Here is a 15871-nt window from a genome sequence, read left to right as displayed (position 1 = left end):
GTAAGGCTCTCATTATGAGGAGAAGCCATCGTGCGTGAAGGAAAATCACTCACCGGAAACCAAAATTTTCACGGACAAGAATCAGGGGCAACTTTAAAGGCCTCGGGGGCGGAGGCCCCCAAGACCTTTTTTTCGCCGGAATATTCTTTTTCGCCGGAATATTATGGCCGGACGGCGGCCGGAAAGTGGTCGGAAAACAACCGATCGGTTGACCGGTGGCCGGTAGTCAAGGGCCGATGGCCGGTGGTCGGAAGTCAATGGCCGGTGGCAGGTGGTCGGAAGTCAATGGCCGGTGGCCGATGGCCGAATTCAAAAGCGGACTTGTCTTCTCAAGGGCGGCCACACATGGGTGGATTGGAGGGTCCGATTTGGACTTATTCGCACAAGGGCGGCTATACATGGCTGTCTCTCATAAGAGAGGGCAGCCCTTTTGGCCTATAAAAGGAGGCCATTTCTACACACATTTCATAGTGTGAAGTTGATGCAACAAGGTGAGTGTGAGGTGGTGAGAGTGAAGCAAGGCGGGAGCTCCATTAAGGGTATAATCCCTTTGTAAACTACTTCTTGTTTTGAAGTACTAAAGCCAAGTGGCTGCTTTCCCGTGGACGTAGCCCACATTGGGTGAACCACGTATATCGTGTGTACTCTCTCTCTCTCTCTCTCTCTACTCTATAATCTCGTGTATATAAATCTGTCTCTCTCCATTAAGTAATCTACTCAATTATCTATTTAGCTACGTCTTATTTCCTAACATTGATGCGAGCATTTCCCTCGTGAAGGATATTCCTCAGGAGCTCGCTGCTGCTGTTGCGCTACCCTCTCGCCATCGCAACCTCCCCCTGCCCCTCCCCCCCCTGCCCTCGCGCGCCACCGCTGGCCACTCCCCCCTGCCCTCGCCGCCCACACCTGCTGCGCGTATGCCAACGCGCTGCCCAGCCTGCCCGCAGCCCTATGCCCGCCCTGCCCACCTGCTCGCCAGCATTCCCCCACTCCCGCCTGCCGCCCCGTTTTCTGCCTCAGCCCCCCAGCCCCGCCTCCCAATCCTTCCTCACGACGGCCATCCTGCTCGTCGGGCCTCGCCAGTACCAGTGACGGGTTCGGTCCTGCAAAAGCTTCGTTTTTCGACTACGTTTCTCCGCCCCTCCCCTACAGCAGCAGACACAAATGGAGGCTCCAGCTTCGCCACAGAGGGACTCTGATGAAGCCCCCTCGCCCGACCCCGCTGAGCCCACCATTCGACTTGCTCTCTCGCCTACAGAGCAAGCGAGCCTTGCCGCAGAGGTGGAGAGATTGCAGGCGACTTCGGTCATCTGCAAGGTTCTCGGCACTCGACCTAGCAGAGGAGGGCTGCGAGACCTTCTCCAGGCCCGCCTTCTCTCAGAGGTGGGCAAGATCTTGGATGTCCAGATTCTCGGATGGGGGTACTACCAGATTGAGTTCGAGACTTCCAAGATGGCTTCCAAGGTCATTGCTATGAGTCCACTGGCCATCCGAGCATCACGCGCCCACTTTCGACAGTGGCGACATGGTTTTGACCCGACTTCGGATGTGCTAGTAGAGGAGGCAGACATCCCCATCTCAGTCTGCTTTCCGGGTTTACGGAGGGAGTACCTTCCACTTCTCTCCAGGATTGGCTCTGCCATCGGACAGTCCTGGAGACACCTCGTACGGCAGCATCAGTAGCTGCCAAGGCGGCTGGCATCCCTTCAGTTCGAGTTTTGGTCAAAGATACCCACACGCTCCCGAAGGTCATCCTTTTGCCTCGGGTGAGTGGGGGTTGGTTTCGACAGAGTGTGGAGTACTCGGGTCTCCCGAACAAGTGCTTCATTTGCAGACACATGGGCCACCTAGCGAAGGCCTGTCCACAGAGGAGACCACGACCCGCACCCCAGCCTCAGCCCCAACCTGGAGGAGGGGTGGCAGCAGGCCCGTGGCCGTCGACGCCAGGGGCCACAGCGTCAGCCTGGCACTCAGCCTGGCCCCCAGGTGCCTACTCAGCAGCAATGGGTTCCCACGGGGAACCGCTTTGGGCCTCTTGAGCAGGAGGAGCCTCCTTCGCCAGCCTCCTCCTCCGCTTCACCCTCGCCAGCCGCTCCGCCTTCCGATCTCCCCTCCTCCTCCTCATGCCCTCCCCCGCCCTCTGCTACCGCTCACCCCCCACCTCGCCCCCCCCATGTCTCTGCCGCCCCACCCCGCTTCTCCTCTCCCCCGCCCCCCCCCAGCCCCTTCTCCCCCTCCTCCTGCTTCAGTACCTCAGTCGGCTCAGGAGACTGGACCCTCGTCGGCGGCTAGGAGATCTCTTGGCAGCGCCTTTGCCACGAGTCGCCTAGCGAGAGAGGGTCAGCCCTTCATGCGGCCCCCTCTGCAGATTCAGACATCTTCTCTTGCAGCTATCCCGCGTGGTTTGACGAGCATTGACCTCCGACGCCGCTGGGATTTCTTCGATTACGGGTTTACTCGTTTTCTTGGCGACTCCGCAGTAGACCACGAGGCAGCCTGCTTCAGAGTTCACGCTTTGTTCCTCGCCGCTAGGGGGACAGAGGCCTTGGACTCAGCAGTTGGTTTCTCCTTCCCCCTCTGTGGCAGGACTGAGACAGAGTGGTCCCTCGACTCAGTGGTGGGATGGTTGCATACACAGGTTCTCGAGTTCTCTCACCACATGGGAGAACTTGGCGTTACAGATTTGTTGCAGACGTTGTGGCCACTGGCCAAGTTTGCGGTGACACCCCCAGACTCAGCAGGATGTAGACACATTGTGGTGTACTTTTTTGCTGATACGCAGTGTTTGCCTTGCTATGTATTCATTCATGAGGACTCCTGGACAAGGGAGGTTGCTTTACGCACGGCTCGCTCTGCTTGGGCTTGGACCAGGCACTCACTGCAATCTCGCCTATCTAGAGGACGCTCGGATGCGGATTACTCCCCATCCAAGCCTGCTTCGAAGATAGCTCGTCTTGTTGCTGCGGCAGCATCTGTACTCTCTCGCTCCCCATGAGGATCGTCTCGTGGAACGTGCAGGGACTAGGTGGGCCCCAGTTTCAACGACAGCGGGGCCGATTGCGTCAGGAGCTTCAGCGTTGCCTTGTGGGAGGAGAGATTGATCTCCTTATGCTTCAGGAGCACCATTTGTCTGAGAGCCGCATTCGGTGATGTGGTCAGATTTTGCGTGGACGCTATGATACCTTTTGGTCAGCTGCTTTTGGACCTGGAGGCATCCAGGGTGGGGTATGTATGACTATTGCGGACTCACTTCAGCAGGCCATTGTGGGCAGAATATTGTACCAGGGGTAGCCTTGTGGGTTTCCTGAACATCTATGCGCCCAATGTGGCGAGTGCTCGTGCAGAGTTTTGGTCACAGATTGTTGAGTCTTTGCCACAGGTTGACCAGTGGTGTGTAGGAGGGGACTTCAACATGTTGGAGGACCCTTCTAACAGGATCGAAGGCAGCCATGCTACTGTGCATGGAGTCGAGTTAGCAGCTTGGGAGAGGTTTTGTATGACGCTGAGGGTCTCGGATACATGGCAGCATTCTGGCTTTGTGAGGCCTCCAGAGAGTCTTGCCTTCTCTAGATCGGACCGCAGAGTGGGAGGAGTGAATCTATCGCGCATAGATCGCTTCTACACTAGTGACCACTTCAGTGACTTGGGGGGATCAGTGGGCATCCTGGCAGGGACATCCTTCTCAGACCATGCACCAGTGATTCTCACAATGGCAGATAGGCAGAGGAGTGGGAGCATGATGCTTCGCATCCCAGAGCGGGTCTTGTTGGACTCAGCACTCAGAGAGAGGGTCGAGGCTCTATGGACAGAGGGCATGGACAGCCAGGCTCCACCTGCAGACAGAGTGGCCTCAGGCCTAGCTCAGCTTAGCCACTTCTTTCTCCAGGAGTCTCTGGCTCGACGGGCTGCAGCGAGAGAGGAGGTGCAGCGTCTCAGACGAGGCATTGCTTCACTACAGAGGATGCAGGAGCAGCATCCAGACAGTCCATGGTTGGAGGAGCAGTTACAGCAGGCTCGACAGGAGCTTGCTTGCACAGAGGAGAGGCGCCATGAGTTTGCCTTTCATCGACAGGCATCTCAGTGGACTCAGGTGGGTGACAGGGTGGCAGGTGGTTTTTTTGAGACAGTGGGACCTCGGCACTCGCATGCCAAGGTCAATCAGTTGAGGAGACCCGATGGGTCAGTTGTTTGTGAGCTTGAGGATATGCGTGCAGTCGCTACTGACTTTTACCGTGAGCTACTGTCGGCTGAGCCCGAGTCAGAGAGACAGGATGTATGCAGGGAGCAGGTTTGGGCACAGATGCCCTGTCTTGTGACTCAGGAGATGCGGCAGAGGCTTGAGTTACCTCTTCAGCTTGAGGAGCTGCACACGGCCCTTAGGGCCCTCCCTCGTGGTAGCTGTCCAGGTGAGGATGGGCTGACTCCCAGCTTCTTCTTGGAGTACTGGGACCTGCTTGGCCCAGATCTTTGTAGTGCCTTTCAGTACATTCTGCACACAGGAGTGATGCCGGATAGCATGAGTGAGGGCCTGATTTACCTCATTCCTAAGGAGGGTGGCTCCTTGGATGAGATTCGACAGTGGCGCCCCATCACCATTCTCAACTCAGCCTACAAAATTCTTGCCAAGGCTCTGAGTTTGAGGATTCAACCACTTTTGGAGAGCCTTATACATGGGACTCAGACAGGTTTTGTCAAGGAACGCAGTATCCTTGACAACATCTTCACTTTTTGGGAGGCTTCTGCCCTTGCACGGCTCCGTGGGGAGGACCTTGTGATTCTTCTTCTCGATTTTGAGAAGGCATACGACAGAGTCGACTGGGACTTTCTAGAGGGCACGCTACGCAGGATGGGCTTCTCAGAGGCTTGGATCAGAGGGGTGTCAGCTTTGTACAGACAGGCTCACAGTCGGGTGCTTTTGGCAGGAGGTAGAGGTGAGCGCTTCATGCTCACACGATCGGTCAGACAGGGTTGTCCTCTTGCCCCCTTTCTCTTTCTGTTCTATGCGGAGGCGATGAGCAGATTTTTGGTGTCAGAGCAGGTTGGTTTGAGGGGCTTAGCACTCCCTCTACGGGGAGATGAGCTTCTGGACGCTGAGTTTGCCGACGACTCAGCCTTGTACTTAGAGGGCCAGGAGGCCAATTTACACAGATGTGGGCAGGCTTTGGAGACCTTCTACTGTGCATCGGGCGCACTGATCAACTGGAGAAAGACAATGGCTTTCTCGGTTGGTAGTGCTCCTGTGCCAGATTGGATGCCAGGAGAGGGTTTCAAGTGGATTCCTCCAGGGACTGCAGTTCGGTACTTGGGTTGTCAGGTTGGTTTGGATTTGTCCCCCGAGCAGCAGATTGCTCCTCTTCTCCTGTCCATCAGGAGAAAGCTGTTACATTGGAGCTCAGCCCGACTTTCGCTGGCTGGTAGAGTAGTAGTTGCCAACCAGGTGTTGTTGGCGACTATGTGGTACATCACTTCTTGCTGGATCTTCTCGAGTTCTTGCATCAGCCAGGTACAGAGGCTGATTAGGAACTTCCTTTGGTCATGTCACGACACTCAGATTGCCCGAGCCAAGGTGGCTTGGTCGGTCATCACACTTCCTTGTTCTCAGGGAGGGCTTGGGATCATTGATCCAGCACAACAGAGCAGAGCCCTTCTTGGGAAGTTCGTCGTCAGAGGACTTCTTCCAGGCGAGGAGCCCTGGAAGGAGTTCTTGTTGCAGAGGCTTCGTGCCAGGGTGCCTCAGTCAGGAGGCCCTTGGCAACCTTCGACCAGATGGATCTTTACAGAGTTGCGTCGAGTTGGTTTGAGCAGGAGACTGGAGGACCGATTCGCTGTGAGTCTGCTTCGTTCTTGGGAGCTATTACGGCGTGGCCTAGAGCAGAGACAGCCGACGTGCACGGAGGAGCGCCTACGGCAGCCCCTCGTCTGGAACCCCATGGTTAGCACTCAGCGAGGCCACTTGGTTGGGAGTAGGTCTCATGTTTCTTGGGGTCCCATGGCAGCAGGTCCAGCGCGCTCTCTAGGTGACTGGCTAGAGTTCACAGGTTTGTCAGAGGAGGTGCAGGTTGTCCAGCTACAGGGCATGAGAGGGGTTCAGAGCATGTGTCAGGACATCTCAGAGTCAGTTCCAGCTGACTGGCTCACGCCTCTCGAGCCAGTGGCACCCCGGTGGATGGGAGCCTTCACACAACTGGAGGTTCTCATTTCAGTCAGGGCTTGCTCAGAGACTGTCCCAGCCCTGTTCTTCGAGCTTCAGGGTGGGGGACGACTACAGAGAGTTGCAGTAGAGGCCCCGCAGGTAGCAGAGTGTTGTTTCCAGAGGATCCGAGTTGTGGGCATCTGTGGGAGGACTTGCGTCATAGACCCTGACCCAGCAGCTCTTGAGACAGGACACTGGAGGCTATGGGCTTGGGAGTGCTGTCCACTGGCACGAGTACAGTGGGATCCTGGTGAGTGGCTTTGGAGGGACCCATTCTCTTTTGCAGACCGCCCAGGAGTCCCTTTCTTTCAGTACACTGTTCGGCTTGGACGTCATATACTTGCAGCACAGAGTGAGGCCCGCCCCGCTGCAGCACGTCATTGGCAGGAGGAGGGTCTCACAGTTGAGTTCTTGGCAGCTTTTTGGCAGAGGCTGTGGGACTCCAGACAGCCGAGGCGCGTCACCTTGTTCCACTGGTTGGTTGCACACAGAGCCACAGCAGTAGGGAGCTGGCTTGTACATAGTGGTCTCTCGGCCGCATGTACAACCTGTGACCAGTTGGTGGAGAGTCAGTGTCACTGTCTTTGGGACTGTCCCTCGGCCCAGCAGGTGTGGCTACGAGTTCTTCGGCTGATGCCTGCCCTCTCCACGGCTCGACAGTACACTTGGGGGGCAGCGGCTTGGTCCACCCTCACGGGCCCGGCACTTCAGTTTGAGCTATCTTCCACCAGCAGGATGATAGTGATACAGGGGGGTCGACCTACACTCCAGCCTGCTACAGACCTTACTCCACAGGAGTGGAGCAGTGAGAGAGTGGAGTGTTGGGAGCTCATCAGCGGCCTAGCTCTCTGGTTCATGTGGCGGGCCCGTTGTTTTCGCATCTTTGAGGCTCGCCTTGTACCACCAGCAGAGACTGTTCGTGACTTTTGGCTAGAGTTGATCCATACTCTCAGAGGACAGCTTGAGGGACTACAGGGCAGCTCCCACTGCATGCGGGAGCGCCGCGAGGCTTTCCTTCGACTCTGGCGCCCTGGGCCGTTCTACTCCATGGTCCAGGGGGTGCTCAGATGGCACTACTGTCCACCTGTGTGGCTTTTCCCTCCTCCCATCTCTTGATTTAGCCCCATTGTACATATGCTGTTTTTTCATTGGAAGAGTCTCCCCACCATGCTTGTTGTAGCCCTCTCTTGCAGAGGTGGATGTAGCCCTATGGGCAGTTTTCATTAACTAATAGAAGGATCTTTTTCTTTTTTTTAAAAAAAAACATTGATGCGAGCGGAAAATCCGGTCCATCATCCTGTTGAACATGGCAGGAGCATTTGTTAGCCCAAACAACATCACTAGAAACTCATAAAGACCAAATGTCGTTCTAAACGCAGTCTTGTGCACATCCTCTGGCCTTATACGAATCTGATGGTACCCACTCTTAAGGTCTATCCTGCTGAAAATTGCAGCACTCTCTAAACGATCAAGAATATCATCAATTCTAGGAATAGGAAACCTATTCTTGATGGTATTTTTATTCAGTGCACGGTAATCGATACACATGCGCCATGAGCCATCCTTCTTCTGCACTGGGTGCACTGGGAGCACTGGGGAGCAAAAGGGTGAAGAACTAGGCTGAATCAGCCTCTTCTCTAATAACTCCTCAACTTGGCCCATAATCTCTTTTTGTTGCGCCGCACTAACCCTGTAGGGAGGTCTATTTGGTGGGCTACACCCTGGCACAAAATCTATCCGATGGTCCTCAGGTCTCTCTGGCGGCAATTGCGACAGTAATGAATCAGAAAAACAGTCACTAAACTTTTGCAAAAATGCTGACCGTTCTTTATCTAACACATATAAATTTGATTGATCACTATCTGAGACATCACGTGTAAAAATCCAGTACACAGAAAGATGATTCTTTATTACAGAAGTGATAGCAGAAGCAGATACAATAGGGACTGACTCTCCTTTAAGCTTTACATCCAAGATGTGAGTTTTGCCCCTATGCTGTACAGTGATCTTTTTGTTGTAGGCATCCAAGACTCCATGCACTCGGAACATCCACGGGATCCCCAACAAGGCATCACATCCTTCCAGCGGCATGATATACAACTCTTCTGTGTCCACATATGACTGGATATGCAGACGCAGCTTTCCAATAATGGGAGTAACACACTCTAGGTGGCCAGGACATGCCAACCCTACCTCTGCTATGTACCCCATCTCTTCAGCTCTGATGCCCAGCTTCATAGCTAACTCTGGTGAGATAAAGTTGGCTTTGGCACCTGGATCAAAGAAAATGAGTGCCGTTTGATCCCTAACTTTACCCCATGCCCTGCATAACTCACTGGCATCTGTGCCGGGCTTGTCACCCACCATGTCTGGCACTAAACCTGTCGTGGGTTAAAGTTTCTTGCTTTTCTGGTCTTCTTATGATATGAGTCAGCTGGTCTTTTCTTTTGTGGACAATTGGTAGCAAAGTGACCAGGCTGCTCGCATATAAAGCATTTATTTTCAGCCATTAGGACCTTCTTTTCCTCGAGCGACTTGCGCACAAAAGGCTTCTTTTTTTGTTTCTTTTCGTGCGCTCCAAAAGTCCTAGCTGAATCCTTGTCTTTGGTTGCCTTTTCTGACCCCTGTGACGCATCAGAAGCCATTTTCACAAAGGGCTTCTTCGCTGAATTTTTCTTTTGCTGCCCTCCTTTCTCATTGCTGGGAAACCCATTGTCCTCTCCTTTCAACAAGGCAAGACCAGTGTTCGCAACTTCCATAAGCTGAGTGAGGGTAGCCACTCTGTTCTTTGTACAGTAATCACGAAGCCCTTTAGGCAGCCCACAACAGTACTTCTCTATCTGCTCTGTCAATGGCACAAATATGTAGGAGTTCACTGAGAGTAACGCTTTACAAAACCTCCTATTGTACTCCAACAAGCTCTTGCATGAAGCGGAAGTAAGCTGGTGCCAATCTGTCATGACGTCGGCTTCAAATTCATTTGACAGCCAAGTACATGCAAACATTTGCTTGAAGTAAACCCAAGTGGCGGGTGCCTGCCCTTGCATTAACAATGTCGTCCACCATGTGAGCGCATTGTCCTTTAAGAAAGTGGCAGCTTTCCTGACTTTCGAGGCCTCTGTAAAATTCCCTCCTGCATATGCTGTATCAAACTACTAGAGGAAGGTAAGAGCCTTTGTCTTATCCTCGAAACCACTGAAGGTACTGAACTTTACAGCTGCACCCCCTTCTTTGTAAGCTTTTGGCTTCTCTAGTGCCCCCAAGTTGTCATAAAGAATGGTCTGCAACATGGACACTGTAGTAGGCATGATTGGCACATCTTGGCTATTCACATTTTGCGTCAGAGCTGCGATATCTGGCTGCTTTCCAGAAAAACCAGCCATGCCAAAATGACCCTGTGGCACCCCAAACTGGTCGTGGTTGCTCTGAAAACCCTGCTGCATGCCGATACTACCATACATGGGGTTTGGCATGATTCCTTGCATACCCCCAAACACTGTTCCTGGCATGTACGGCTGACTTCCAGGCGCATAACCAGCCATACTTTGGAACACTCATCCACCCCAGAAATACCCAGGATGTACCGTGGGTGGTGGAAAAACTGAGTGCATAGCTTGGCATCTAGTTTCCCTATCCATTCAAGACAGCATGGTGGCTCTGAAAGGTGGCGGGCTGAACTGGCATAACCTGGGGAATAGGCACTCTAGCCACCTGTTCAAGAACAGGAGGAACCTGTTTTGGAGCCCCCGACTCCGCAACATGCGAGTGTTCCCTTTCCTCTTGAGCCGCATGAAGTACCTGGGCTTGAGCATCAACAAGCTCCGTACGCCGCGTAGGTTGCCTATTTTGCTGTTGCACTGGTGGCGCTTGCAAGAACTCCATAAACCTTGGGTTCTGCACCAGCTGCGAAAAGACATTCACCGCGGCAACTAACTGAATCCTGAATGCATCATCCTCAAGTTGCCCACACATAAAGCCCTGTACTACTGGAGGGACATTCACATTGACAGGAGGTACAGACTGACGTGGCCGTAAACTCTCACCAGTCTCGAAGACCATAGGAGTCTCCTACCTGTCCTTTGAAGAGGAACCCTCTTCCATAAAGCCCTTCCCTTTGTTGGCCATAGTGTAATCCCGCGTTCCTGCACTCTGTGTCTTTACCCAAAACAACCGAGGCTCACTCTTTGAGGAAAAAGTGATTGATGTCCCGGCAATGGAACCATGAAACCGACCCGTGGGGCGGGAGGCGTTGGCTTTCACCCGAAATTCTTTACTCTAGACACACACACAGAGCACTTTGCAAAGAGAACCTACGACGGGAATTAATACTTGAATACACACACGGCTCGGAAGCTAGAATGCCCCGAGCAGACACCGACAACTTGTAGGCCCCAAAATTGGCGTCCCTTTCGGTATTTCTTTATTCTTTAACAGAGGGAATAAAACCTGTGATCTCCTACGAGCTGCCCCGCACAATCCAGGCTGAGAAACACCTGTTCTCGCCCGATTTCGATAGCATATCTGTATTAGGACGCTTCACAGTCAATATCCGCATGCAATAGATGACTTTCCCAACGCATACGGACACTTTGCAAAACCTGGCAAGAATCTGCAGCACTCTGAATTCTCTGTTTTCTGCCCCGAAAATGCACCAGATTACCTCTACAACGGTCCCCTCGCGTCCCCGAACCTCCTGGGGGTATTAGGGTCCGTTTAGGGCCGAAACCCTAAACCTGCAAAAATACACAGCAGGCTGTAATTCCCTGTTTTGGGCTCTGTTTTGCGTGCCGGTCGCATCTGTAGCAAGACCTCAAGCTCCCGCACCTGTAGGGCTACTTGCCCTTTGAATCGGACGAGATTTCTCACGTGAAACCTCTCCGAACTCACCTGTACCTGCGGGGGATTAGCCACTAGCTAACCCAGTACATGTGCAAGAGGCTCTTGCCTCGGCAACCGCGCATGAACACACACAACTGTACATGAGTCAAATGAAGAGCCCTCTTGTGGGGCATCACATAACTGCACGTAGGGGAGAGAGAGAGCAGTGTGTAGTGTGCAGGGCATCACTCCTAGCACCACATTGTACATGGGAGGGAAAGAAAGCACTCCATAGCTCTTAACCTGTGACAAAAACCCAAATGAATCCTATCCCAGCTTAAAAATCAGCGCCCTTTTTTCTGCATGAGGCAAGTTCCTGAAAAATTGCCACTTGGCGCATTTACAAGCTTTTGCCCGTTTTGGGGTTGCCTAGTTGACTTCGCGGCAGAGTTGTAAACTGTTCCCCTAGTCATACCGGAGGTAATGACGCACACATTTCGTGGCCCAAAATAGCAGTTCCCTAAATTTTAGGAAATGATTCTGTTGGGCTCCCTGTGGTCATCTGACCATCTATCCTCATTGGGACCGCATCCAAAAATGCAATGTGGCCCAACTGTCAAATATTTTCTGCTGGTAGTCCCACCTTGACTTTATGCCTTTATTGAGTTCACTTCCTAGTATCCACCAACTTACTAAGTGCGACGAGGGGACCAATATGATCTTGCTCTAAGCCTAGACATCCTCTTACTATATGAATTCCAGCGCCGACCACTTCTCGTCTGCGGGTTAAACTACCGTTCACATCGGCCATTCAATGTCCGACCGTTTGCTAGTTCAAAAAGAGAGTCTCAAAAATAAAACAAAACCCATTGGAAAGAAACCAACAACTAAAGTTAGCAGTTGCCACGTCCTCGTGACATAGTTAATAGCTGCCACGTCCCCATGACAGTGGCAATGTTATTCAGGGAGGAGTTGCAGCCATTGATACATATAGTCCGCAGGGATGAGCAAGCTAGGTACATGTGGGTGAGATTCAGAGCAGAGACAGGCAAATATCTTTACATCGCTATTTGCTACTTCCCAGTATATGCACCACCCAGAGGACAATCCCCCTTTTCTATTTTGGATGATGACATTTTCTATTTTGGATGATGACATATGGGAGTTCTCTAGAGATGGTGACATCATGATTCTAGGGGACTTCAATGCTAGGACTGCCCATCATCAGACAGTATTTTATGATACTTCAGAGGAGATGCTGAGAGAGCTAGTTGTTGCAGAGAAGGGCCTATCCAGACTATCACATGATTGGGAATATCACATGATGGGGAATATACTGAGTATGGACGACACTTGATAGACATGGGGGACTGCACATGGATTGGTCATCTTGAATGGCCTACATAGATTTCCTGCTACAGGGGGTTTTACATGCTTTCCACACAGACCTGGAGCCACTACAGTGGATTATGTCATGCCACAGTCGAGCCTCATCTCTAGTATTCAAGATCTCACGATTGGACCCACACCTGTTGGTGTGGCAGTGGATGATGCTCTTGTGTCGTTGACCATCTCTTTCGAGTTTAGTGTAGCACACAGGCTATGGGCAGCAGCCTCTACTCGCTACACCTTCACGCGGGAGACGGACTCTGTATACATAGATGGGATCTACAGACGCCTGTGCACAGAGGAGCCAGGGCGACCTATGGAGGAGCTTACTACTATACTAACACAGACATTACATGATGCAGCAGCACAGGCATATCCCACACACCCAACTTGAGCAGAGACGCCGTTCTGGGAGCATGCCCCAAAACAGTTGGTATGATAAAGAATGCCGCAAGACTAGAGCTAGACTTCAGAGAGAGGTGCTTTTGGGGGACATCACTCACAGACAGTCACAGATTGCCTTGCGATGCCTAGTGCGGCGGAAGAAGAGGGCATTTTTGGCTCACCTAGAACAAGATCTATAACTGAGTCAGGATTCACGTGAGGCATGGCGGCTCTTTCAAGAGCACTCCCCCCCCCTGTCATTACCTCTATAGAGGCCTGGGGCCAGTACGCATAATCTCTGTACACAATTCCTAGACAGCCGCCCCTTCGCGACCCCCTTGATCCATGCCCACACACACGTGCTTTTTTCACCGCTGAGATGGTGAAGAAGGCTATTGACAATGAGGACTGGGAGAGCATATGATCATGATGGCTTAGTGGCTGAGCATTTCATGCATGCCAAAGATCTACTAGCAAAGCTTCTAACAGTTATGTTTAACCGTGCCATGTGTGAGGGCTTGTCTGATACTTGGAGCCCATCTACTATTGTACCTATCTTCAAGTCGGGAGACCCTATGGAGCCTGGGAATTATCACACTATCATGATTGGACACACATTGGCACGGTTGTACGCATCCATTCTTGAATAGCAACTAAGTAGATGGGCAGAGAGGAAGGGGATACGCGTAGCCGGACAGGCAGGGTTCAGGAGAGGTTTTTCTACTCTTGACCATATCTTGACACTCAGAGCCATCATTGAGGAGGGCAGATCACATGGGAGACGGATCTATTGTAGCTTTGTGGACTTCCGCAAAGCATTTGACACAGTACCCAAAGCTAGACTAATGCGCAGATTACAAGAGATGGGAGTACCCGCACAGCTCATTTGGGGGTCATGGCATTATACAGGTCAGTAGTGGGGCATGTACGCACCTCGGAGGGTCTATCTACACCGGTTTACTCCACTATTGGGGTGAAGCAGGGCTGCCCGCTCTCTCCTACTCTATTTGGTATGTATGTGGAGAGGTTTCTGACTACATTGAGAGAGATGGTGATAGAGGTGCACAGCTGGCAGGGACATGGATTCCACTATTGTTATATGCTGATGATATTGTGTTGATCTCTGACTCTCCAGAGGGAATGCAACGTCGCTTGGATGCTTTGCATAGGTTTGCCCATGAGAGTGGTTTGTCTGTCAACCTTGGTAAAACCAAGGTTATGGTATTTAATACCACCTCACAGTGGATCAGGAGGTCATCACCCGCATTCACATACGGCCAGGAGATAGTGGAGTATACAGATGCTTACACTTACCTTGGAGTGGTTTTTAGTGGACCAGCTTTCATTGAGGAGAGCAACAAAGACTAGATTGACCAGAGCCCATGCAGCATTGGGTAGACTGGAGAGAATGTGTTCACAGGTTCAGTTTCAGGAACCTCGGACGAAGCTTTGGCTCTTTGACACTGGTGTGGCTTCTGCATTGCTCTATGGAGCTGAGATATGGAGACCTTGATTGGATCATCACGGGAGGACGGGTCGCACTGATGGATGGGGAGACATTGAGAAGCCTCTGGTCTCTATGATCTCGCGGCTCATTAGATCCAAGGCTTCAGTACCACGTGCCATTATCGGAGCAGAGCTAGCTGCCCCCCCACTAGTGGTTGAGGCACTCACCATATCCGTCTCCTTCATACACCGCATATGGGAACTTCCCAGAGACAGATATGCTCGCCTTGCACTTGAGGCTTCTCGACAGTTAGCCATGCAAGGAGATATAGAATGCTGGTATGGGGAGATGACATCATGGTTTCAAGCGCATGGTTTCAACATAGACAAATTACCCCCCTTCCAATACTCACTACATGCACCCTCTCTGACTCTTACGCAGTCTGAGATCACCAAGCTCATCCGCCAGAACTTGACTCAGCTAGACACCAGGAGGACATGGATACAACCAGTACAGGAGCTGGGCACGAAGATGGCTTTCTACAGAGAGAATCTTCTCCAACTTACGGAGGACGGTTTTGTGACGAGGCCCAGATACATGGACACCCACTTGTCTCATGGGATACGATGTGCTATTGGCCAGATACACACATCTTCACACCCGCTGCGGATCGAGACTGGGAGATACAGCAGAGTACCAGTAGAGGCCAAGACATGCCCCATGTGTGACATGGAGCTTAAGACAGAGTTGCACTACACATGCCACTGCCCCGTCTACTACGAGATACGAGGCCGCTTCCACTGCTTGTTCAGAGAGGGATTTGGACCACTATCCAGAGTCATGCGGTACAAGGATCAGAGATACCTCGGTTTGTTTTTGCTTGAGCTGCGCAAACACAGAGAGAGCCTGACGAGAGGACAGGCTAGGCAATCTCACAGATCACAGCCTTCTTTACAAAAGACACTGGACACCCGGAGGAGCTACCACCACGACAGAGTTTGTCGCCTTACACCAAAGGCACACTAATCGATCGAGCGACCGAGATGGGGAGATCCAGACGCCACGACTACGGAGGACTACACAGCATCGACGGAGGCTACATCAGAGGATCCGGATCAATTTGGCCCGACATGCACGACGCCCGGTCACACTACTGACCATCGAGGAGATTGATGATATCCGACAGCGACCGATGCTGGATCTCTTGTGATCTCTCTTGTGATTTAGCTATCCCAGCTAGCTACTTAGTTCACACCTAGCAGTTTAGGATTCCATAGCATAGTATTTTCATTTTGTCATTTTGTTACTTTTGTTACTCTGACTTTGTATCAGATCCACCATTGTAACTTTTTGGTCTCATAGGTCACTTTGGCCTTTTGAAGACATTAATATAACATTTCATTTCATTTCTCTCTCTCTCTCTCTCTCAATAGCTTCCTACAACGTTAAAATTCTCTTCTTCCCTTCTTCTTCTTCTCTCTCCCTCACTCTCACACACACACACGCGCGCGCGCATGCATGGACACACGCAAGCGCACCCATACCCTTGTGACTATGTCACAAGTACCTCACCTTGTCTTATGAGTATGCTCATTGCTCTCAAGGTACCACACTTCGACAATTCCCATAGCTCTCAAGGT

This window comes from Adiantum capillus-veneris, chromosome 15, assembly GCF_014529385.1.
Source record: "Adiantum capillus-veneris isolate H3 chromosome 15, ASM1452938v2, whole genome shotgun sequence".
In the NCBI taxonomy this organism is placed as follows: domain Eukaryota; kingdom Viridiplantae; phylum Streptophyta; class Polypodiopsida; order Polypodiales; family Pteridaceae; genus Adiantum; species Adiantum capillus-veneris.
Note: the sequence above shows the minus strand (reverse complement) of the source record.